This window comes from Spermophilus citellus (genome assembly GCF_964194105.1).
Source record: "Spermophilus citellus genome assembly, chromosome: 7".
NCBI lineage: Eukaryota > Metazoa > Chordata > Mammalia > Rodentia > Sciuridae > Spermophilus > Spermophilus citellus.
In genome coordinates, this window is record NC_138188.1 from 125,776,282 (window position 1) to 125,802,276 (window position 25,995).

A 25,995-nucleotide genomic window follows, 5' to 3' on the forward strand; every position below is an offset into this window, starting at 1 on the left:
GAAAGGCATACAGAAAGATGAATATACCTCTTTTGAATTTTGAAGCTTTAATGTATTTAATCCTTATTTTCCTGTGCTTGAATTATTCTTTTATTTCCTTCTCCTATTGCAGAAGCTATGATGGCATGTAATTTTTAATACTAAAATCCATGTACTTTTTATCCACGTTCCTAGAGAGCCTACCTATTTTTCTTTGTAGCTGCTTGGTATATACTGCTCTTTAAAGCTTCTTATGCATATTCTTTTGTATGTGAAATATATTTCTGCCCAGCTCAAGTTCATTTTGAAATCTGGAAACATTTTCTAAGGGAGAAACCAGCACCTTCTCTCTGAAACATCGTCTGCTTCTGTCTATAGCAAACACAATCAGCTAGCTCTAAGACATAACTTAGGTCACTGATGAAAATGCTAAGTAGTTTCTTGTGTTGTTGATGTTGGATGCATCATGGAATCAACTCTAAAAGGTTGTATTTCTGACAGTAGAGGTCTCATCACTGTGGCTCTCAGAGGACACTTGACTACACCACATGGACACACATACATCTGCTTATTATATAACACAAAGTGATCATAACATGAAACAAATGTAATCAGACCTGAGTTGATTAGACCTGTGTTTTTAGATACTGCCAAATGTGCCGATGTTCTTCAAGACATTAATTTTACAATTGCCAAAATATAGCTAATAAAAGACAAATTTAGTATTTTCAATTGTAGTTGAAAATGTGTTTTATAACCTTTAAAGAAATCAAAGAAATAGTAGATACAACTTATAAATGAGCTAAGTGAAGTTTATCTGATTTGTTCAGTATTATTATAAAAGATTACTTTTCAGAAAACTTGATGATTCTGTCAAAGAAAGAACAAAATACTAAGATAAATGCAGGGGTTCAATGAATAAAACTCTTGCAAAGATGCTCCTATTTAAATGAAAACTCAAGTATTATCATAAAGTTAAATGAATCTTCATCAAGGAGACAGTGTACATGAATCCTGCTACTTTCCTCTGCCACTCATAAGCAAGATGATCTTGCATCAAATATTTTACTTATCTCAATATCCTTATTTATGAAATAGTGTCTGAATAAGATTATTTTTAATATTCTTATAATTACAACCTATTTATAATTCAAAAGGTTAAAATAAAAGTAAAATGCTAAATTGTATGCACCCAGAAACATAAACACAGAAATATATAGTATGTTTTTTATGTATATGGTATTATACAAAATGTTTTGTTTACTCCTGTTAAAGTAAAAGTATAAACATCAAGAAAGAGATACAAACTTCATGTGATAATGATATGAAGTGTGTTTCTTGACAGATTCAAGAATCAAGAATTTATATGGTTAGCATATGGCATAAATTCAAATAAGGAAATTAAATAAGCCTTCATGCACACTGTATGGACATGTTGAGGATGCTAGACTTATAGAGAGATGGGCATGAGAATACTTACAGTATCAAAATTTGCTAAAATGACTGTTTATTATCATCTCACTCTAGATTGAATATTCTTTATTTTTTAACTTGAGATCTCTTATTATAGGACTGTACAGCTATCTTTTTCTCATAAAAATACATACATATTTCATAAGTCTGTGAGATAGAAAATAATTTTTAATAAATATGTATCTGTCCTTCACAACTTCAGGGTGTGGCTGCAGCATTATGGACTTACAATGCTTGCTAAATTGGTATATGATTCACCCAACTACTTCTCCATTTTGGCATCTATTGATGGCTAAAAGTGAATTTTCTTCATTTATATCAATCTGTAGGGTAATCCTCACAGTTTTTAAAAATAATATATCATTTGAATTTTAAACTACGAAATCATTTCACTCCTTCCTACAAATTCTTGTCTCTTTGAGTGGCAAAAAAAGAAAACACAAGATTTTTTTTTTATTTTGAAAGTCTCTAAAATCTATTTTTCCAGTTTTGAGGATGAGAGAGAACATGAGAGACAGGCTTAGAAAGAGAAAGACAGGGAAAGAAGAAAGAAAAGAAAAAGGTCAGGCACTAGAAATATAGTATTGCTTGGAGAAGAAGGATGGATAGTACTGGCATGGATGTGGATAGACTGGGTCAAGATTGGTTCTGAAGAAACCACAGAAACCATGATGCTGATTTACTCACAAAACTGGTTATAATTTCGTGTCTAATGAAGAGAAATTATCTGAAAAACTCCTGCCATGTAAATATGGTTTTTATTTCCATTTTTATTTAAAAACATCTTTTCATGCATGAAACACATATTTCCCCGTTGAGTGATTTCCCACATTTGCCGCACAAGCCTACCCCCTACTCTTGGAACCTGTGCATATTTTTCTTTTATAAACTTTGACAGAAAAATTGGGGACTTTTTACCAATTAGATAATAAAAATAACTTCCCGTATTTCTCCCTATTAGTCAGGGAAATCTCAGTTGTGCTGTTTTCTTATTTCCTCAAGTTATATATGATCCTAATATATACTCATTAATTCAGACACACTGAACATTTATTTTATTTACAATTTTTGCTCCCTGGCATTCTCAGGAGAGGCACATCTCAATTTTATGAGTGACTTGGGGGTAAGTAGTTACACAGTCTTTCTCCAGCCTGCTTCGATGTCACACATTCATAATGTTGAACACTCAATACACAACCCGTAGCAACACATCATCGTCACAATTCCAATCACACAATGTCCTGTTGCAGTATTTCATGTCATACCTTTGAGACAGGCAATTCCTGATTAGCCCCTGGATTTCTCCTGTGTTTAATGTCTGGGTCCATTTGGCTGCTGACCTGGTATAAATGGGTATGGTGAGTGTGTCTTTGGTCTCCTGTAGCGGCAGTGGGCTCAGAGCAGACATAAAACAGGCCTATAGCCCTACAACATCTGAACAGTGTTTCCTGTCTGTAGTTCTCATTTTTACACTTGGCATGAGCTGCAGTGACCTTTACCCTGTTCTTTAAAGGGATGCCTTTTATGGAGGTTAAGAGTGACTTGGCCCCAAGCTAACAAAGTCCTAGGCCCCACTGAACTCCAACTGTGCCATATGTGCAAAGTGCTGTGAATGCTGATTTAGTGGTATGGGCAACAGTCCACCAGAACTGAGCACACTGAGATCACCACAATTATGTGACTTGAAGATACTTGTGCACCCCACTGATCATTACCAGAGTTATGAAAGTCAGGCTTTAGGCTGCACTTATCTGCAGACTCGGCAGCATTTTAACCACATGAATTAATGATAGCATAGAAAGTGCACTCTGCAGCTACTTGCAACCATTATTATTAAAGTCTAGCATGGGACTTGTACTGGAAATAGTGTCTCACTCACTTTCCTCTGAAGCCAAACATATTTGCTGTATTCCATTCTATGCATAGTTTTGACTCCAGTGTATCACCATGAGTGTGGGACCATTTTGGTCTGAAACTTAATAAACACATGTATATTGCTCCAATTTAGTACTTTAGAATTTCCTCCATACGAGATGGCAAGAAAGGCAAACATTTCCCTTGGCTTTTCCATCTGAGTATTTGTAAAGAATTTGTTGTACAAATTTCCTGGAAAATAGATGTTATATTTTATTCAATGAATGCTCACATTTGCAAAATTTCAGTAGAATATGCTTTCTAAAATTTCTGTAGGGCTTATAAGTGTATTCATTTATCATAAACTTCCTTGATTCTACTTTTAATACCAGTCAATGATATAGAAATAAAATTTATTCGTATTACAAATTCCTTTTCTTTCAGATACTTTAAAGATATTATTTTAATTGTTATCTCAAAAAAAAGAATAGAGATTATACTACTTACTCTGATAAATCTAAAATTACTGTTGATCAGTTAAAAGTATATATATTTTTTTTGTCTGCCTTATCATTCCCCTATCCTGTAGTCAAACACTAAAAACATGAAACAGAAGTAACTTTTGAGCTAATGAGTGCATCATGGACAGATCCAACTATCTGCAGTCAATGACTAAGCCTTGTGTGACACTTCAGTCTATCCCTCCCCTTGACGTCTTTTTGGTTCATTTAATTAGTAGCCTCCTGCCCTCATGAACGCAGGAAGAGACAGAATTGATGGTGCTGTTTCATTGTTTCCTAATTTATTGTCTCAAAAAGAAAATCCCAACATCCAAATATTATTGATTCAGAAAATGGAAAACTGACAAATAACTTTTATCCATGAATATGAATTTCTGAAATTTATTTAAGTAGAAGTTTAAAATAAAAATAGGCACAAACGAGTAAAACATGATAACTTCATGTCAAGGCCTATTGCCATAGTAATCAAATATGATTTTGAATTAGATTGTGAGCACCCAAAAGACAGGCTTGGTCTTTTATTTGTTCTAGATCTACCTATTGAAGTATCTGAGAACAGGTATGAAGTTACACAAAACATATTTTCTGAATTTAATTGGGATAGAGTAGAAATATTAATTACTGTTAACTCCCTAAGATGAAGAAAAATAAATTCTTTTTCCTTTCCATTTATTTATACTTGCTCTTTAAATTTTTTCTTCCTTTAGAGATACAGTTTATGGAATTAATACCTACATTCTTTTTTACTTGCTTTATAAATTATTGATTTCCACAGTTACGTGAAATTTCTATATTTTCAGAAAGAAAACAAAAACCAAATTTTTATTTTAATATCTGGTTTAATAGATTTTTCTTGCTTTTCCCTAAAAAAAAGTTTACTACATAAGAAGTATGTGTGTGGTCTATGATATAAAGGATGATTAGTACTTCTTTTTGTCAAAAATGTCCACCTAAAAGTAGAAGTAATTAGCAGAGATTGATAAGAGTATGTTTGGGACCTTGGGAAAAGTGCATGTATAGAAACGTTATACTAAACCCATCAAGATATATAATTAATAGTTGTTAATAAAAATAAGTACATACATAAATACCTAAATAATTGAGTAAAGAGAAACTTCTCTGTGAAAAAAAATAAATGAGACTTGTTTTTGAGATTTCATTTTATATTTAACAGCAATTGCAATCTTCAAGAACCCATGAGGGGCTCCTGAGAAAGATGGTGAGTTAGAGGAATGATGTACTACTTCCCAGAAGTTTCTTACACCAGACACAGAAAGCAGGAAGTCGTTCCATAGAAAGGTGTGTTAACAGGGGAAACCACTAAAATTCACTAGTGTGAAATAAAAGACATCATCATAGAGACTTGCCATAAACTTTGAATGTTATATAAGAAATAATAAAATAGAGGTGCAGAGAGAGAGGAAAGTGCAACAACAACAAAATAAAAATGGTTTGAGGGGAACCTGCAGAATAGAGAAGGGGGGGTTGATCTTAATGGATCCCTGAATCAGTATGGAAGTTATTGAGTGAAAAGCCATCAATATCACTCATCCAATGGATGGATAGTTCAGCGGAAGCTGGTGTCACCAGCAAAGAAACTATTTATAATTGCTACCTAGCAGCAAGCAGAGGCAGGAGATAGGAAACTCAGAGAGGAATCTGCCAGCTGCCAGCCTGATCTGAACCTGCCAGAGTGTGCCTGGAAAACTGTGACTGAAATAGGTAAAAAGAAAATTGTATATAAGGCTTACAGGCTTCTGATACCAGGGAGACAGCAGTATCTGCTGCTGTCACTCCAACTTCTAGCAGAGATTGTCATCTTCCCATCAACAAGGGATGTGAATCAAATTTCTAATATCCACAGAATTCCAAGGGTCAGCCAAGACCAAATACCAACCACTGTAACTTCCTGTTTATAAGTCTGCACCACCCATACTACAAGAATGTACAATTTGTCAACATTCACCAGCCCACCTCACCCTATACTGGGAGACAGGAAACCAAGAACTACAATAGTCAACTTTGGCTCCTGGGCAAATGGGTGGTGACTAGGTTAGGACAACAAAGATATTGGACTCAAAAATAATCAGCCCTTGGACCAAGGGTTGCAGAGCCTAAAAATAAATACAAAAAAAAAAGAAAAAAGCAAATTCATCCTTTTCAACTCTTTTGACCACCTTAGTGGACACAAGGATTTTATATTGTTTTGTCTGTTTCTTTTTTAATCTTTTTTTTTTTGTATTCTCACCCCCCTTTTTTGCTCTTTTGTAATTTAATTTTTAATTTTTTTTCAAAAATCATTTCGTTACATTTTATTATATTTTTTACTTCTATCTTTCTGCCACATGGTGTGTGTATGTTTTCTATTGCTAAAACAGTTTAAAATATATATAGATACACACACACACACACACACACACACACACACACATATATATATATATATATATATATATATATATATATATATAATTTTGTTTCATTTTAATTGCTTTCTCCCTTGCCCATTTATTAATTAGCTTTGGTTTGATTTAGGTGAGGTATAATTATTCGTGGGTTTGAGTCGTTTAGATTTTACATTTGTTCCTACCTCAGCTTGTGTTCCTAAATTTCTCCTTTATAACTCTCTTCCCCCTCTAATAACCAAATTTGCCTATTCCATATCCCTCTCTTTCATTTTCATTTTCATTATCTTTTTATTGCTCCTTCTTTATGGTAATCATCTGCTCCCTATTTCCTGCCTCTCCTTTCTTCACTTTTTAAATATTTGAAACTTTCTTTGCCTTCATTCCCAATATCTCTTTCAATATCTCTTACTACCCTGTTCATATTGCTGTGATTATTAATGCAGTGGACAACATTAGACATCTACTCTTCAATGCCAAATCTAGTTCATAGTTTTATTTATTTATTTTTCTGTGCTGATATAAGATGCTGAACCCATCATTCCCATGTAGGTGGCAATTAGTGTTACAGAGGTTAAAGTAGACACTGGACATTTACTTAAGGCTAGGTACATGTATTGCTGTTCGTGGCTCCCTCCTTCCTCTGAAGGGACTGGAAATTGATTGGAACACTTCAAATTCACAGAGTAGAGATCCTGCTGCTGAGCAATATTCACAACTTATCCAAGTAACAGCAAATCAAACCCCACATGTGATCTATCCCTAAATAACCTCAACAATACTTTGACACATAGAATCAGGGAGTGGAAAAAAACTCAAACCAACAACAAATCTTCAGGGAAAAAGAACTACAGAAGAACCTCAGAACTCACTCCTGGACATCTATTCAAACATCAAAAACAGAGAGGTTTCTAGAACAATCTAGATAGACAACATGCAAAATTATAATTGCATACAGGAAGAAGGGAAATCCATCCAACTCCACGACCTTTGAAAGCATGAGGAAAAGGGCAAGCAAATCTCTCCCAAAACTCAAAATCCCTCAGCAAAATGTCCCACAGATATGGAAGTAGATGAAATTCCAGAGAAAGGCTATAAAAGATAACTATCACAATGTTAAATTATAGGCTGAATTTGTGGCTCAGTGGTGGAGCGCTTGCCTGGCACATGTGAGACACTGGTTTCAATCCTCAGTACACATATAAAATAAATAAATAATATAAAGGTATTGTGTCCAACTACAACTAAAAATTATTTGAAAAATGTTAAATTAACTAAGAGAATATCAAAGGCACATATTAAGAGAACAAATACAGGAAATGAGAGAAAATTTAAATATAAAATAGATATAATAAAAAGAAATGAATCAGACCTCCTGGAAATGAAAGAAACACCAGGATAAGTTAAAAATTCACTTAAAAGCATCACTAATAGATTAGGTCATAGAAAATAGAACTTCAGGTCCTGAAGATTGAACTTCATATCTTGAAGCCACAGGATATAAACTTGTTAGTCAGTATCCAATAAAGGGAAGAAAATAAAAAGCCCTAATCAGAATATACAAGACTTTTGGCACAGCATCAAGAGAACAAACTTGAGAGTCATTGGGATAGAAGAGAACATAGAGATATAGGCTAAAGGCATTAAGAGTATTTCCAATGAGATAGTCAGAAACTGTCCATATTAGAAATGAGATAGACATCCACATACAGAGGCATACAGGATCCCCAAAAGACAAAATCAGAACAGAACCTCTCCAAGGCACATCATCAAGGAAAATCCAAACAAAGAAAACAAGACTATTAAGAGCTGTGAGAAAAATGTCAGGTCACAATCAGATTCAAATCAATAAGGCTGACTTCTGAGCCCAGACCTTACAATCAAGGAGAAATTGCAATGAGATATATACCCTGTTCATGGATAGGCAGAACTAACATCATCAAAATGGCAACATTACCAAAAGTTCTCTATAGGTTTAATGCAATGCCAATCAAAATCCCAACGGCATTTCTTGTAGAAATATATAAAGCAATCATGAAATTCATATGGAAAAATAAAAGACCCAGAATAGCAAAAGCAATTCTAAGCAGGAAGTGTAAATCAGGCGGTATAGCGATACCAGACTTCAAACTATACTACAGAGCAATAGTAAACAGCATGGTACTGGTACCAAAACAGGCGAGTGGACCAATGGTACAGAATAGAGGACACAGAGACCAATCCACAAAATTACAACTATCTTATATTTGATAAAGGGGTTAAAAGCATGCAATGGAGGAAGTATAGCATCTTCAACAAATGGTGCTGGGAAAACTGGAAATCCATATGCAACAAAATGAAACTGAATCCCTTTCTCTCGCCATGCACAAAAGTTAACTCAAAGTGGATCAAGGAGCTTGATATCAAATCAGAGACTCTGCGTCTGATTGAAGAAAAAGTTGGCTCCAATCTACATACTGTGAGGTTGGGCTCCAAATTCCTTAAAAGGACACCCATAGCACAAGAGTTAATAACAAGAATCAACAAGGGGACTTACTCAAACTAAAAAGTTTTTTTTTTTTTTTTCTCAGCAAGGGAAACAATAAGAGAGGTAAATAGGGAGCCTACATCATGGGAACAAATTTTTACTCCTCACACTTCAGATAGTGCCCTAATATCCAGAGTATATAAAGAACTCAAAAAATTAAACAATAAGAAAACAAATAACCCAATCAATAAATGGGCCAAGGACCTGAACAGACACTTCTCAGAGGAGGACATACAATCAATCAACAAGTACATGAAAAAATGCTCACCATCTCTAGCAGTCAGAGAAATGCAAATCAAAACCACCCTAAGATACCATCTCACTCCAGTAAGATTGGCAGCCATTGTGAAGTCAAACAACAACAAGTGCTGGCAAGGATGTGGGGAAAAGCGTACACTTGTATATTGCTGGTGGGACTGCAAATTGGTGCAGCCAATCTGGAAAGCAGTATGGAGATTCCTTGGAAAGCTGGGAATGGAACCACCATTTGACCCAGCTATTCCCCTTCTGGGACTATTCCCTAAAGACCTTAAAAGAGCGTACTATAGGGATACTGCTACATTGATGTTCATAGCAGCACAATTCACAATAGCTAGACTGTGGAACCAACCTAGATGCCCTTCAATAGATGAATGGATAAAAAATGTGGCATTTATACACAATTGAGTATTACTCTGCACTAAAAAATGACAAAATCATGGAATTTGCAGGGAAATGGATGGCATTAGAGCAGATTGTGCTAAGTGCATCTAGCCAATCCCTAAAAAACAAATGCCAAATGTCTTCTTTGATATAAGGAGAACAACTAAGAACAGAGCAGGGAGGAAGAGCATGAGAAGAAGATTAACATTAAACAGGGACAAGAAGAGGGAGGGAAAGGGAGAGAAAAGGGAAATTGCATGGAAATGGAAGGAGACCCTCATTGCTATACAAAATTACATATAAGAGGAAGTGAGGGGAAAGGGAAAAAAACAAGGGGGAGAAATGAATTATAGTAGATGGGTAGAGAGAGAAAATGGGAGGGGAGGTGTGGGAGGGATAGTAGAGGATAGGAAAGGCAACAGAACACAACAGACACTAGTATGGCAGTATGTAAAAAACTGTATGTGTAACCCATGTGATTCTGCAATCTGTATATGGGGTAAAAATGGGAGTTCATAACCCACTTGAATCAACTGTATGAAATATGATATGTCAAGAGCTATGTAATGTTTTGAACAACTAATAATAAAAATTAAAAAGATAAAAGAAAAGAAAAAAACATGCCAGCCAAGATTGCTATATTCAGCAAAGCTATCTTTCAAAATTAATTGAAATGAGAGCTTTCAATGACAGGGACAAACTAAAAGAATTCATGACAAATAAGCCATCAGTACAAAGAATACTCAAAGATACATTGCATACTAAGAAACTCCAAAACAACCTTAAAGCTCTCAAATATATGAAGATCACTGGAAAGAGCAATGAATTAAATGAAAATTAAAACAGGATTAAATATAGCAAACAAACCAAAATAGTAGGAAGCAACAAACATATTCATAATAATATTAAATGTAAATGTTCTTAATGCTCCAATTAAAAGACACAGATTAATAGAATGGATTATAAAAACAATATCCAACTATATAGTGTGTGTAAGAGAATCATCTCATAGGCAAAGACATCAACAGGTTGAATGTAAAATGATGGAAAGAAAAAAATATTTCATGCAGATGAAGTTCCAAAACAAACAGGAATAGCTAGTCTCATACCTGACAAAGCAGAATTCAAGCAAAAATTAATCAGAAGGCCTGTAAAGACAGGTGAAAGGAAAAATCCAAAAAGAAGGCAGAGCAATAGTGAATATATATGCCCCAATTATCAGTGGACCTACTAATATTAAAAAAATACTTCTTAATATTAACTTCCAAATACCCCAATACAATAATACTAGGTGATTTCAACACACCCTTCTCAGTAATAGACAAGTCATCCAAACATAAAATATATAAAAATATTTCTATTCTAAATAATATTATGAATCACATGAGTTTTAAAGACATCTACATAATATTTCACCCCAAAACAGCTAAATTTACTTTCTTCTTAGTAGCTCATGGAATCTTTTCCAAATTAGACCTTATTCTATGTCATAATGTAAATCTTAGCAAGTACAAAAAAAATGAATAGAACCCTATGCACTCTATCAGAATATAATGAAATGAATGAGAATTAACAGCAAGAAAAATAATAGAAATCATACGAACACATAGAGATTGAACAATATTCTTTTAAATGAAGAGTGGGCCATAGAAGAAATGAGACAAGAAACCAAGAAATTCTTAGAAACAAATGAGAACAAATATATAGCATATCAAAACATATGTGACAGTAATGAAAGCAGTTATCGAGGAAATTTTTTAGCACCAAGTACCAATATTTAAGAGAGAGAGATCCCAAGTAAGTGCATTTATAATCCACTTCAATTTCTTATAAAAGGAAAAGCAAACTAATTCCAAGATCAATAGAAGATAGAATGCAATTAAGTCAGAATTAATGAAATAATAATAAAAATAGGATCAATACAATAGCAAATTGATTATTCAAAAAGATAAATAATATTGAAAAACCATTAGCCAAACTAACTAAAATGGGAAAAAAGGCCCAAATAAATATAGAGATGAAAAAGGATATATCACCACAGACACTTCTGAAATCTAGAGTATCATTCGAAACTATTTTAAAATTTTATACTCCAATAAACTAGAAAATTTGGAAGACATTGACAAATTTCTAGAAATATATGTCATTCCCAAATTGAACCAGGAAAATAAAGAATACCGAAATTGATCAAAATCAAGGAATAGAATTCCTTGGATTATATCCATGGTCAGCTGGCTCTAAGGCAGAACCATCTTGACTAAAGGGTATAGCATAGAAAAGGTGCTCACTTAGTGGCAGTGAGAGGTGAGGGGGAGAGTACGGGGGTACCAGCAAGGATAAACCATTCCAGGTCATTCCACCAATTAATTAGTCCCTCCAACAACTAGGTCCCAACTTCCAGTTGTTCATTCATCCACCCATTAATCAATGGATTAATCCATTGCTAAGACCAGACTCCGAGTCCGTATGATCCAATCTTTCTTTGCCTAAAATCTTTAACTCTGAACCTTACTTCATTGGAGATCATGCTTTCAGCACACAAGTTTATTTTTTTGTTTGTTTGTTTGTTTTTTTGGCAGGGGGTGGGGGAATCTCCAGATTCAAACAATGACAGAAGGAAATATGAAGTGGCTGCCAACTATGTGACATTCTGGAAAAGGCAAGACCATGAGATGAAAAGATTAGTGATTGAGTGTTTTCTAGGAATAAGGAAGGATGAATAAGAGAACAGAAGATTTTTTAGGATAGTGAAAATACTCCATATGATAATATAATGGTGAATGCATTTCATCATACATTTGTCTAATCCCATGGAAAGTGAACAATGAATACTGAACCCTACTGCAAACTATAAACTTTGGATAATAACTGATATGCCAATATGGTTTCATAATTTGTAACAAATATATCACTGTCCTGGGGCATTTTGATAATGCGGGAGGCTGTGCATGTGTGAGGGAAGGTGGCATATGGAAAATATCTGTATCTTCCTTCCAATTTTTCTATAAAATTAAAACTCCCTTAAAAAAATCTCATTTAAAATATTTTTGGAGAATTAAGATTAGTACTACTCTTACCCTAAGTAAATTAAAGATTAGGATGTAAAACTACCTGTAGAGTTTAATTCACAATATATTTATTTATTTATAATATATCATGTAGATGACAGCTAAAATGGCCTTGTCGTTTAGTACATAAATTATATTGGGTCCTTTAAATACTAAATCTAATTTCCTACATGATTCATTTGGTTTTCCATGGAATTATATTCTTTTAGCTGTTTCTCTTATTAAAATTTTGTCAAAAGTAATAATACTTCCCTATTTCATTTTAATGTTTTCTCTTTTAATAGTATTTTAGTAATCACATGTATCCCCTTTATTTCTGATATTGATTTTTTTAATAAAAGAGTTGTTAGGTGTTTATCCACTCTATGAATCTTTTCAATGCATCAGTGTTTGTCATTTTCTATTTCATTGGCTTATACCCCTATTTTATTGCTTCTCTTCTACTAATCACTTTTTTCCTTTTTTTTTTTAGTACTAAGGATTGACCCCAGGGATGCTCTTTCACTGAACTAGATCCACAGCCCATTTATTTATATATTTATTTTAATTTTAAGGCAGGTCTCACCAAGTTGCCAAGGCTGGCCTTGAACTTGCAATCTTCCTGTCTCAGCCTCCTGAGTCTTTGGGTCAATAAGTGTGCGCCAAGGTGCCAACTTCTCTGTCTTTAATTTGCTCTTTTTAAGTAGTGTCTTGCATGACTGACGAACTCTGAGATGCTGGGGAGGCTGCTGTTGTAGCTTAGAGTGGCACTGAGCCCTACTGCATCTGTGGCTGGCCCATCCTGGACCCCTGGCCATTGCAAGACTGGTACCAGGTGGCCAAATTGTAGATGTTTGTGCAATGAGGCATGCTTTCAGTGCCAGCTTGGGGCACACGTGGTTCTGGTGGCACTAGCGGGTTGAGGGGTGCTTACGAGTCAGTTACCCACTTCAGGTATTTCTTCCACCTGTGTAAGTGAGCAGACCTGTAGGATGTAGAATAGAACATTGCACCTCTGATCATAAGGAGAAGATGTTTTGTTGCCAAAACAACACAAAGGCTTCACAAACTGGTCAACTCCTGTGTCTTAGAACTGGAACTCCAAGGACATGCTGTCCATGGTGATTTAGTAACAGCTGTCTGAAAAAAGAACCATGCTATGTCCTCTACCACTCACTCAGAATGGTTCTACCCACTCTACTTATGTGACTTCAAAACTTAGCATGTTGTCAGTGGAAAACCAATGACAGAGCTACACCATTTTGTTAACAACCAATAGCCTGATTTGGTCCGGTCTGACGAGGATTGAAAATGTGATACTTCCTGGAACTCCACAGATTTTCTTTCTTGGTTCTATCATGATAGCCCCATCAAAGTTGAGGTGGTAGTAAATGACTGATGGGGTAAGAATTGTTTCTGTCATCATGAAGGGTACTATAATCATCAAGGTAAATTCAAGCCAGAGAGCTTGCCATGTCACTAGTGAGAGATGTGCAACAACTTCCACAAGAGGTCCCAGGCCTATGGCTGTGACAGGTGATATCTGACATTGCAAGTGAGTCTGGAATCATTTAGAGCTGGTTTAGACAATGAGTTTCAGAGGCAACTATGTTCTCAACATTGGATCAACTAAAGATGAACCGATGCTTCCCATCTTCCAAAAAAGGTTTCTTTCTTACTGTTGTACATGGCTGAGTGTCGGTGGAAAGGTTATCCACGTGTACAAATCACAGAGGGTTCAATTTGAGGAGAACACATCTGTATAGTATACTTCAAAAAGAACAGCTATTTATGCCATTTTTCTGCATTTGCCCCCAAATAAGAGTCTTATACCTTGAATAGCCTGTAACTAACTCAAATATAACTAATTCAAAGATAATGTTGCTAAAAATTCAAGGAAATATAAAATTGAAAAACTTGAATGAAGGTCTCCTCATCTCTCTACCTGCCACACCAACCCCTGTGCTGCCATCTTCTGCTCTCCTGGGGAGTGGCTTTAAAGAGAAGCCAAGTCACCTGCTGCCTATGGAAGGAGGTGGATAAGTTTGGCAAACTCAATCTTATGCTCTTTTTTTTTATTATTACATCTTTTTTATTGGTTGTTCACAACATTACAAAGCTCTTGACATATCATATTTCATACATTAGAATCAAGTGGGTTATGAACTCCCATTTTTACCCCAAATACAGATTGCAGAATCACATCGGTTACACATCACACTTTTACATACTGCCATATTAGTGACTGTTGTATTCTGCTACCTTTCCTATCCCCTACTATCCCCCCTCCCCTCCCCTCCCATCTTCTCTCTCTACCCCATCTACTGTAATTCATTTCCCTCCATGTTTGTTATCCCATTCCCCTCATAACCTCTTATATGTAATTTTGTATAACAATGAGGGTCTCCCTCCATTTCCATGTGATTTCCCTTTTTGTTCTCCCTTTCCCTCCCACCTCATGTCTCTGTTTAATGTTAATCTTTTCTTCCTGCTCTTCTTCCCTGTTCTGTTCTTAGTTGCTCTCATTATATCAAAGAAGACATTTGGTATTTGTTTTTTAGGGATTGGCTAGCTTCACTAAGCATAATCTGCTCTAGTGCCATCCATTTCCCTGCAAATTCCGCCTCACACTTCAGATAGAGCCCTAATATCCAGAGTATACAAAGAACTCAAAAAATTAGATAATAAGAAAACAAATAACCCAATCAACAAATGGTCCAAGGACATGAACAAACACTTCACAGAGGAGGACATACAATCAATCAACAAATACATGAAAAAATGCTCACCATCTCTAGCAGTCGAGGAAATGCAAATCAAAACCACCCTAAGATACCACCTCACCCCAGTAAGATTGGCAGCCATGATGAAGTCAAACCACAATGAGTGCTGGCGAGGATGTGGGGAAAGGGGTACTCTTGTACACTGCTGGTGGGACTGCAAATGGGTGTGGCCAATTTGGAAAGCAGTATGGAGATTCCTGGGAAAGCTGGGAATGGAACCACCATTTGACCCAGCTATTGCCCTTCTCGGACTGTTTCCTGAAGACCTTAAAAGAGCACACTACAGGGATACTGCCACATCGATGTTCATAGCAGCACAATTCACAATTGCTAGACTGTGGAATCAACCCAGATGCCCTTCAATAGATGAATGGATAAAAAAAAATGTGGCATTTATACACCATGGAGTATTACGCAGCTCTTATGCTCTTTATTTAGCATCATTTTTCACCGATGAACTATAAAGTTGACAGGAGTGAAGTAAACACTGGAGTTTAAGAGTAGAAGAACACTGCCTGGTGTGCAATTAATGGATCAAAAATTTGAGAACCATTGCTAGAGTCTGTCTCTCTCTCTCTCTGGCCAACAAAAGAAGGGAACAGATAGTTAAATTGAGTTTAGCCATTCTTATAGGGGTTATCTACAATGGAATCCTCCTTCCATCTTCTGGTAACCTACTACTTTCCCAATGACTTTAAAGAGAAAGCCAAGCCACTTGCTACCTATGGAAGGAGGTGGATAAGATTGGCAAACTCAATCTTATGCTCTTTATTTAGCATTAGTTTTCACCAAACTGCACCCCCCAAAGGACAGGAGAACCTAGAGGGGAATGAAAGCCTTGCCAGGCAATTAAGGATCAACTCTTTGAAAGTTTCCAAAGCAAATCAAGAGCTCTGAAACTAAGTATATTTACAATGATACTGTTAAGGTTAAAAATGTGATTCTTCCCTGAGTTTTAAACATGATCACATAAATCCATGTCAAAAACAAGATCTTGTGAATTGAAATTAATAACTTTGCTTTCTTTATAAATAATTAAAGCATAATTATCCCACTATGCACTGCTTTAGCTAAATTCCACCAATTTTAATATGCTGTTTTATTGCCATTCAATTTGATATATATTCTTTAGATAGCCACTAATTTCCATCATATGAGTTTTTAACCTATTGATAATTTAGAAGTGTTCCATTTAATTTTCTAATATATGTTCATTCTCAATTTATATTTAATTCAATAAAAAACAATGAAAGTATTTGGTAAGATTTTAATTGTAAAATAAATTGACATTTATTTTAATTAATTTTAATTACAGTTAATATTTTAATTAACTGCATTTTCTGTCTTGTATTTGTTTATATAATTGGTTTAAAATCTATCATCTTACAACTTGTTATATATTTCTTATGTGTACTTCAAAGAATATGTTTTTGTAAGAGATGGGTTTGGCATTCTATAATAACCAACTAGGTCAAGTGCATACATGGTAGATGTGGTTATGGGCTAACTAGTTGCCCTTTCATGGAAGAAATGAATACATGGTCACATTTAATGGAGAGCATTCAGATAGTAGTTCCTTCAGATTTGTCCTTAGCTTCAGAGAGTCACCTCAGCCAAGGTTACACCTTTCCCAGGGAAGCTGACATTTGTAACTTGGAGAGATGCACTAACAAAGCACTGCTGGCTCAGCTTGATGTGAGCAACTCTGACAGGAGATGTTTTCTCCAGAGCTGGGCACAGGGTTTGACTGAGAACTTGTTAAGACCTGCATCACAGTTTGACTTCTATTCTTACCCAATTTTATTTCCTTCTTCCTTTTCAGAGATGTTGATTTCAAATACTATCTTGCAGCTCAAACTCCCACTAAGGGTTTACTTTGGAAGAATGTTGTGAGTTCTTTCTAATTTGGGGCTAAAATTTTTATTTACTACTGGTATCTTTTCTTTAAAGAGTGTCTTTTTTTCTCCTAATAAACAGTGTAATTACTAGATGATCACCTTGATATTGTATAGGCATGTTTTTATTCATTGGGAGGGTCAGTCTGTACAAATTCCACTTTTTCCTCCATCTATTTAAATTTTTGAGTTCCAAATAGTTCTTGACTTCAGACTTTCAAAGGTAGGTTTAGGTGATGTCTTACCCCATAGTGGGGTTCTTACTCATAAGTTAGCAACTTTTTGTCTCTCACTCCATTGCCAGAGGCCTTAATGAGATGTTAATGATGGTCTCTCCACACAGGCTGGACTAGATCCCCAATACCTGCCAGTTCTACTTACCTCTCAGAATAATTCCACTGTTAACCAGAAGCAACTGTTTCCTGGTCAGTCTTGCACATGTCCAGAATCCTCATAGTGCCTCCTGCATAATTACTTTCTGTGTGGACCACCCCACATATGCCAGTTACATCAGCTTACCCTATTTTGATCTCACCTTAGCAAGACAAATCTCCCCTTCTTGGATCCAGTTCCATACATTTTAAATGAGATTTGACCAGCGTAGACATGAAGCGTCTTTGTGAAATTTTTATTCTGAGACATATCAGAGACTTACATCACTTTGAGTACTTATATAGTATCTAGCACAGAGAAAGCACTCAAACACTATCCTCTGAGTAGAAAAAGCACTTGATTTACATAGTTTGCCCTGTGCTGTGCTTGATTTTGTAAGATACTTTTGTCCAGTACATATGTCTCCATGATACCCAGGACTGAAAATATGGATAAGCTTTAATCTTAACTACATCTTATCTCTCATGACCATTCTCTCTTCTCTTTTCCACACTCAGGCACAAATGAAACCTAGGCAATTTTACTTGGATTTTCCAAAGATAAGACAACATTTTTGTGCATGTTATAGAATTTTCTGAATGTTAGGAAGGAGAGAGGATTTAACATTGCAAAAATGCAAATATTTTATATTATGCATTAGATAGTCTTTGATTTAGCACATTTTTGGCTATTGTGTCACTGAAAATTTCTGCCTGGTCATTTTTCTCTCTAGTGTTCAGTCTCCTTACATTTGACTTTTGTACTCCCTGACTTCTATCCTTCTTTCCAAGTTTCACTTCACTATGTTTTCTTATTATAGAAGTTCAGCTACTGTTTTTCTTTTGCTGTTTGCTTTCTCAGTACATCCTCAGGATCTCATTTTCCACATCAAAGAGCTTAATTTCTTAAACAATATTCCCTCCCTAGGAATTTTGTTGCTCATTTTATCATCATTATATCTATAAATACATTTAAAAATTCAAAAATATGAATATTCAAGTATATTATTTAAGTATCAATTCAAGTCATTTATTAATTTGACAAGTATTTTTTGAAAGCTTTCTATATTTCATGTTCTGGGGTTACAAAGACTGAAAAGGCATACCTCATTCTCTCCATGAACTCACTGTTCAGTATGGAAGTCAAATCAACAGAAAACAATGTATTTTTTTTTCTAAGACTACCATGTATTATATTTGCTATGGGAGCACAGAACAGATAGTAGCTTGGACAAAAGTAGAATTGTGGTTTGATCTTGTAAGGTTAACAAATAATTTGAGCTCAAATGTCTCTCTATTCTTTTCTCAATCCTCTCACATACAGCTATAGTATCTGCTATCATCCCTCTCTGTATTTTTCTTTCATGGTTTTAATGCAATATGTTTGTGTCTCTGTCACTACAGAGTATGCTCTAGATAACTGACTGAGCATTTGCTCACTCTCTGGCACAGAGTAAGTGCCCAATTATTATACTTTGAATAAATAAGTGTAAGTGGAAAGGGATTACAATTTATGTGTCTTCTTGCTTAAAATTCAGACTTAACTGGATATTTGTTTATGCTAAATGATTAATGTCTTCAAACTATAAAGTCTTTCTGTAGTTTCCTAAGTGTTTATTTTTGACTTTCTTGAGAATCAAAAACATTTTCTTTGCTTTTACTAATATATGCATCTTAACATTATGGTCTTAAATTTTATGAATTCTTGTAAAAAGATATGCATGCTTCTGTTTTCAATGTTTCATGTATTTGATTTTATAAAAATGATTCAGTCTGAGAATTATTGTGCACTCTTTTTCAATAAAGGCAGTGTGGTTACATCTCTAAAGACACTACTCATTGATATAATCAGGAAATAGATTATATGTTCCCTGATTGATTTAATATTTGTCATTGCAACAGCAGGGGAAAAGAGTAATTTGGGGTGTGCTAGGAAGAAGTGTCAAAGCACCTCAGGCTGAGCAGACAGTCCAAGATAACACACTTGACTGATGTTAAAGACAATCTGTTTCTGCTGTCTCCCCATTTTGATTAGAGCTCATGTACCCCTAAGTTTCTAGTTGAGTTACTTCAAATCCAAAACCTCACATTTCAATAAGTAAATAAGGTGACAGGAAAGCTTTTAATTTTGAAAATCATGATAATGAAGGCTCACCGTCTGCTTCTGTAACAAATTTAATGTTTAATTGTTCAAAATCTGTTTAGAAGACTGCATAACTTGAAAGATTTATAATGGCATATACAATTGTCAGCAGGAAGAAACACCAGGACTCATTAGTTAGTTCCCCAAATTCTAGGCAGGACTGGATCCAAGCCTACCCCAACATATGGATAGCCTTAGGAAAGACTGCTCCACAGATCATTTCCATACCTAGTTTAGTGCCTTGAAATGTTGTGTTGTTAAAGAAGCTTCTACAGGAAGTCACAAAAACTGACTTCAATTTTTATCACAGCTATTTGTTCCATGATGTTATGATTACAGAACTTACTTGTATTTGTATTTTTATCTCTGTGATGACAGTGGCAGATTAAAGCTTGTGAAAAGTTCCCTTGAGGAAAGCTGAGCTTGGAAAACTGGCATTACTTTGGGTCTTTGTGAAAAACAACTCTGAAAAATATAAACTACAAATAGTAGATCACTTAAATAGGATACAGTAATAATTCACTGATTTAATTTTTTAATAATCCTTATTAATATTGATAATCAAAGTTTTTAAAATTTTTTATGCTATTATGGATTCTAAGTTTGAAAAGTAATAGAAAAGAATATTTCTATTCTCTTTATTAGGGAATTCATTATGCATCTGGACATCTAGAAAAAGGTGCAATACCTTGCAATTTTTAGGAGAAAGAAACCAACAAATACAAATTATTATTGGTGTTTAACTTTTCCAGAAATAGCAAAAAAAATTTCTTCAAGAAAAATGAATTGACCCTTTGTAAATATTGTTAAGAACTAGAACACTAGACCCTTATTGCTGACTTAGTGCTTTGAAAATTTAGCTGTGTGTTTTGTTCATAGAATTGGGTAAAATGCTTGTTGCAGACTGTATTGCTAAGTACCATCCTCATTTGAGTCAAAAACCTCTGGGATGGGATTTGAGAACCTACATTTGTCATACACGTGGCAGGTTGTACCATTGTAGTTAGTTCAGGAACCACAATTAGAAAATGTCGTAAGTGGATAGTATGAGAAAGAAAAAGATGTTAGTCTTTCGCAGTTAACACAGAAAGTATATAAAAGACAAGGAATGCATTTATGGAACTCAGTCATCACCCGAAGATCCCTCATGCTGCTTTGCCCTTCTGTGATATCTCATCCCTGACATTTCTATCTACTAATTGTGCTTCCTGACATTTACACTTTGGTTAAATCTATCAAACTGCCACTTAAGCTCATTTTCCCCCTCCTCAAAACATGGAAGCTTATTTCTACTTTCTCTCCAGCTTTATTAAGGTATAATTGAAAAATTTTAAAAATAGTATATATTCAAGGTGTACAATGTGATACTTTGACATATGTATACATTCTGAAATGATTTCCAACAAGCTAATTAACATATCCATCTCCTTACATAGTTACCTTGTGTATGTGTGTGTGTGTGTGTGTGTGTGTGTGCGCGCGCGTGCGCGTGCACATGGGTGCGGCTGATCTCTAGAGCTTATTTATCTTGCTTTACTGAAATATTATATGAATTGACTAGTAACTGACCATTTTCCCCTCCCTCTTGTCTCTATAATAAATAATGTATTACATACTTAAATATTAAAGGTGGATCTTGTACTAAGTGTAATTATCATAATAAAATGAAATTTAACAAAACAAAGAAAAATTGAGGCTAGGAAAGCTTGTCCCTTCAGAAGGACATAAAGCTTTTTGTATGATGTCTATTCTACTGCTTCCCATTCTGAATCCAGATTTGCTTTAGTGTGTGGTTCAGTAGCAAATGTGATATAAACAAGGATTTGAAAAATGCTTATACCCTGCTGCTATTGGAATTTAATGACCAACATGTATAATACCCAAGACAAACAACTGTGGAGTGAGAGATCTGTGACCCAATAATCCTTACTCCACAGGGTAGCTTACAAATGACACACATGGGAAGAAGGCCATTTTAGGACACCCAGCCACAAGGATATCCATGAACAAAGCTGCTTTGTATATTTAGGGTGAAATTTTAGTACTATGACACTAGATTATTCATATATAGATTTAAATAATTAAGATATTAAATATTCAACATAACATTAGGCAAATCATTGAGATATTTTCAAAAAATAAGGAAACTGGTTTTCTTCTAGCTTCTATTTGTTAAGTGTTTTGAAAACCTGCTGAGATTATATTTTTAATTCAATAATTTATACATTTAAATTAAATAATTGTTCATTCTGTGGCAACCAGGGAATATGAATATAAATATAAATATTTTATATTTATATATAAATTTATATATAAATATTAAACAAATGGTATATATGATGAAAATGGCTACTAAGGCCTATTTCCTTAAATAACTACATAGAAAGTTTATGGATACTTCATGAAATGAGTACATTAATAAAGTTTCTTAAATGTGTTAAAGGATATAATTACCACAATAATTCAAGATAGGATATATTCTGTACCATATAAATATTTTGAAACATGCATATATATAATCAAAACTCTCAAAATTGTCCTTACAGTTAATACTATATCATTGCAAACACCTAAATTTAGTAGTAAAAATAATGTAATCCCATTGAATTCATCCCTCAACACCTAAATTATTTTGCTGTTGTAATTAAGCACACTGGGCATTTAGTTTGTTGAAGCAAGTAAATGTGGGTATTTGATATGTCTAATGTTTAAACAGGGAATACTTAGGTGCTCAGAGAATTCAGTTAATTATAAGAAAATACATTTTTGCATAAATATTTGTGCATGTGTATGTATGCAGTAACATAGCAGATATTACTCATAATAAATAGTTGAGAATATTTATTTTGTTTATATACATATCAATTTTAGTGTACAGATCTTATACAGGAAGCCATAATTATTTGAGATGGCCTCTTTTTAATATGGCTGAAAAACTTAGCAGTCCATAAACATTTCCTGCAATGACTAGAGCTTGTCTAGTTACCAACATCAAATTCATGTCCTTTTATGTTACACTCCTACCCCAAATCCCATGGAAATTTTGTAAGTGTATAGATAGTAATACATGTGTAAAAAAGTATAGAACTATTACTTCTACATATCAAGGAAAAGTATTAGAATAAGTTTTCTTTTTAAAATGTATCAAGCTCCTCTTTGACACCATAAAATTTTAATTCACACTGGGATATGTGGACACCTGTTTATTTACAAAGCCTTCAGTCATGGAGACACAGATTCAGAGAATTGAGACAAGAATAAAATAAACTGGATGGCCTCCTTTTAAGTCCAACTGTGACTTTCATCTTTGTCACAAAATAAGCACAACATTTGGCAAGACTGGAGACTTCCAAATTGGGCAGGTCCAAGTTGGCATAGAACTACCTTGAAAGGCTCCCAGATCAGCAAGAACTCCAAGCTCTGAAAGTCTCCTTTTGCTAAATTTAACTTTTCCTGTGTAAAATGAATGAGTTGTTCCTGAGAAGAAATAGTCTCAAGATCAAGGAGAGAAAGGATCAGACTCCATCAGCTCATCAGATATCATAGATTGAGGTTGCTTTACAGCATCCTGTAAAAGAAAAAATATATACAAATTAAGATATTCCTGAAAATTTGGAAAGATAAACAAATTACTCTGCTTTATTTTCTCTCTAGACCATTTCCATTTTCCTTGGAGGCAATTGAGTCCAACCATATATATAGGAGAGTCTGATAATGATGTCCTACATGTTAGCAATTCTGGCTTTGAAGGCTATTTCAATGTTAGGTTTTATGATTAGAAGGGATTCCAACTTTTCTTCTGCTGAAATTAAATAAATTCCTAAAAGAGAATGCAAAGAAATAGACATAATTTTTTTAAAAAAGTAGTTGAAGTATTGGCAAGCTGTGGCACTAACAGGCTGAGTCATGAACACAGCTTGAACTTTGAAGTCAAGGATGTTTTTATCTTTATTTAGGTTCACGACTTGCACAGAGGGCTCTATCTTTTCCCACGTCACACAGAACATGTTGGCAAAACCTTGATGAGATGCTGAAGCATAAGTGTGGTTATTTTAAGACTTGTCTTGGCTCATTGTAGAGTGAACCAAGCTGTCAAGCAGTAAAGGAAAGTTACTTAAACTAAAGAGCGTCTTAGTAAATTAAATATTGATGAAAAAGAGCCCTTAATCTCCTTCTGCCTCTGGACAGGCATTCACTTAATTTCAGCTTTATTTACTTAAATTCTCAGTCTCCTTTTCTTTATTAGATAACAGAAACAGGAAAGCTTATTATTCTGCCAGAGATAGAATTCTGTAGTACATGATGTAAATAGTTCCCTTTTCCTGGACAAGCTCTATTCATTATATGCTCATTGCTTCAATATTTTTAATCAGTCTCTATTGATGGAACATTTCCCAAGCTTCATTCCTGTATCAGTGCAACATAAACCACTATTTTGCTAAGTGGAATTGCTGCAACATTCTTTAGTGAAAGTCTTATGTGCTTTAGGAGCTATGATTTTTCTTCTTGTTCATTTCACTTTTCAGAATGCACTAGTCAGAGAACCATGGGAAGCATCTGTTCTGAGCTGCTCATTTTACAGCTGAGGGAATTAAACCCCCCAAATGTAAAGAAATTTTATGCAAACTCATGCAGCTAATCTTTATAAGAATTCAAATCAGAAATTCTGGTTACCGGCTTCTGGTGCATTTTTTGTGATGAACATGTTCCCTGAAAGCTCCCACCACTCTCCTGTTGTTGTTGTTGTTGTTGTTCTGTTCACATCAAATACTTGAGGTTTCACCTGTTTGTCATCCCTGGCCATCAATGAAATCCTCTGCTAAAGAAAGTATTTAGAAATGATAAATACCAAACATTACTATCTTTGGGTCTATGGACTCTTAGAAATCTTATTGTTATACTCTTAATATTTTTCACTTGAAAGTATTAATCGGAAACAAAAAAAGAAAGAAAGAAAGAACTATACATGGATGTTCATATTATTTTCTTTAATAAATTTAGGGCTGGGGCCATAGCTCAGAGATAGAGTACATTCGCAGTACATGCAAGCCCCGGCAGCTCAGGAAAGAGAGAGAGAGAAGGAAAATTTTTCATCTTAAGACTTATTTTTTATTTTTCCATGTTTTGAAAAAAAAATTTTTCAAAAATTTTATTTACTTTAAAAATTAAGAAAACACTAAAATATGTTGAAAAGTTATTATTTTATTGAATTGTTTTCATTGTTGTAACAAATGACTTAACAAGAAAAATTTGAGGAGGAAACGTTTTTTTAGGGGCCAACAGTTTCAGAGGTCTTTGGGCCTTAAGATGAGGCAGAACATCACAGCAGAAGACCGCAGAAGAAAGAAGTGAGAGCTTGGCGCCCTGGAAGCACAGGGAGAGAGAGCATGCCTCCCAGTGACCCACCTCTTCTAGCCACAGCCTACGCCTTCAATTACCATAGAGTTAATCTTTATCAGAGGATTTATGCACTGAATAGGATAAATCTCTCATAACCTAATTATTTCACCTTGTAAATGCCACACATTTTCTCACACATGAGTTTTTTGGGGACACCTAATATCTAAACAGCTATATTAGAAAATTAATTCCACCAAACATTTTCATTATAATGAGATATAGCACTATCAAAGAACTGAACACTCTTTTGAGATTATACATATTCTGATAATTATGCCTATTAATTCTAGTCTGTTTTCCTATGGAGAAGAAAATCTCAAATAAAATTTCCCCTGCATTTTTCAATTTTAACTTTCTTAATTTCCACAGACCCAAACTATTAGATAGTAAAAAAAAAAAAAATCTGTATTTTGAATGTTGAAATGTCCAAAATATTTGGAAGAGCACTTGAGGCATCAGATCTAGGAAGCACCTTCTCCACTGGAAACACACCGGTCTTCACAGATTTTCAAAAGGGCTTGAAGTTTGTCAATGATGGGCATAAATGAAACTTACCTCTTGGATCAGGTGCAATTAAGTCAACCTTAGCATCTAATTCAGAACTTGGATACATTACGAATTTTAAGTTACAAGAATGATTTGTGTAAAGTATGGATTACAGGTTGAGTATCTCTCATCCAAAGTACTTGAGACCAGAAGTGTTTCATAATTGACCTTTTTCTTTTTATTATGAAATATTTACATTAATGTACCCAAGTCCAGACATGGCATGGACCTGTGCTTCATATGTAGCTCATGCACCAGCCTGAAGGTAAATGTTGTGTGATAGTTTTAGTGCAGCAGCATGTTGACTGCATCTATTATGTGGCATCAGAATTTTCCACCTCTAATGTCATATTAGTGTTCAAAACATTTCAATTGTTGGAGCATTTCTGGTTCTCAATTTGGGGATTAA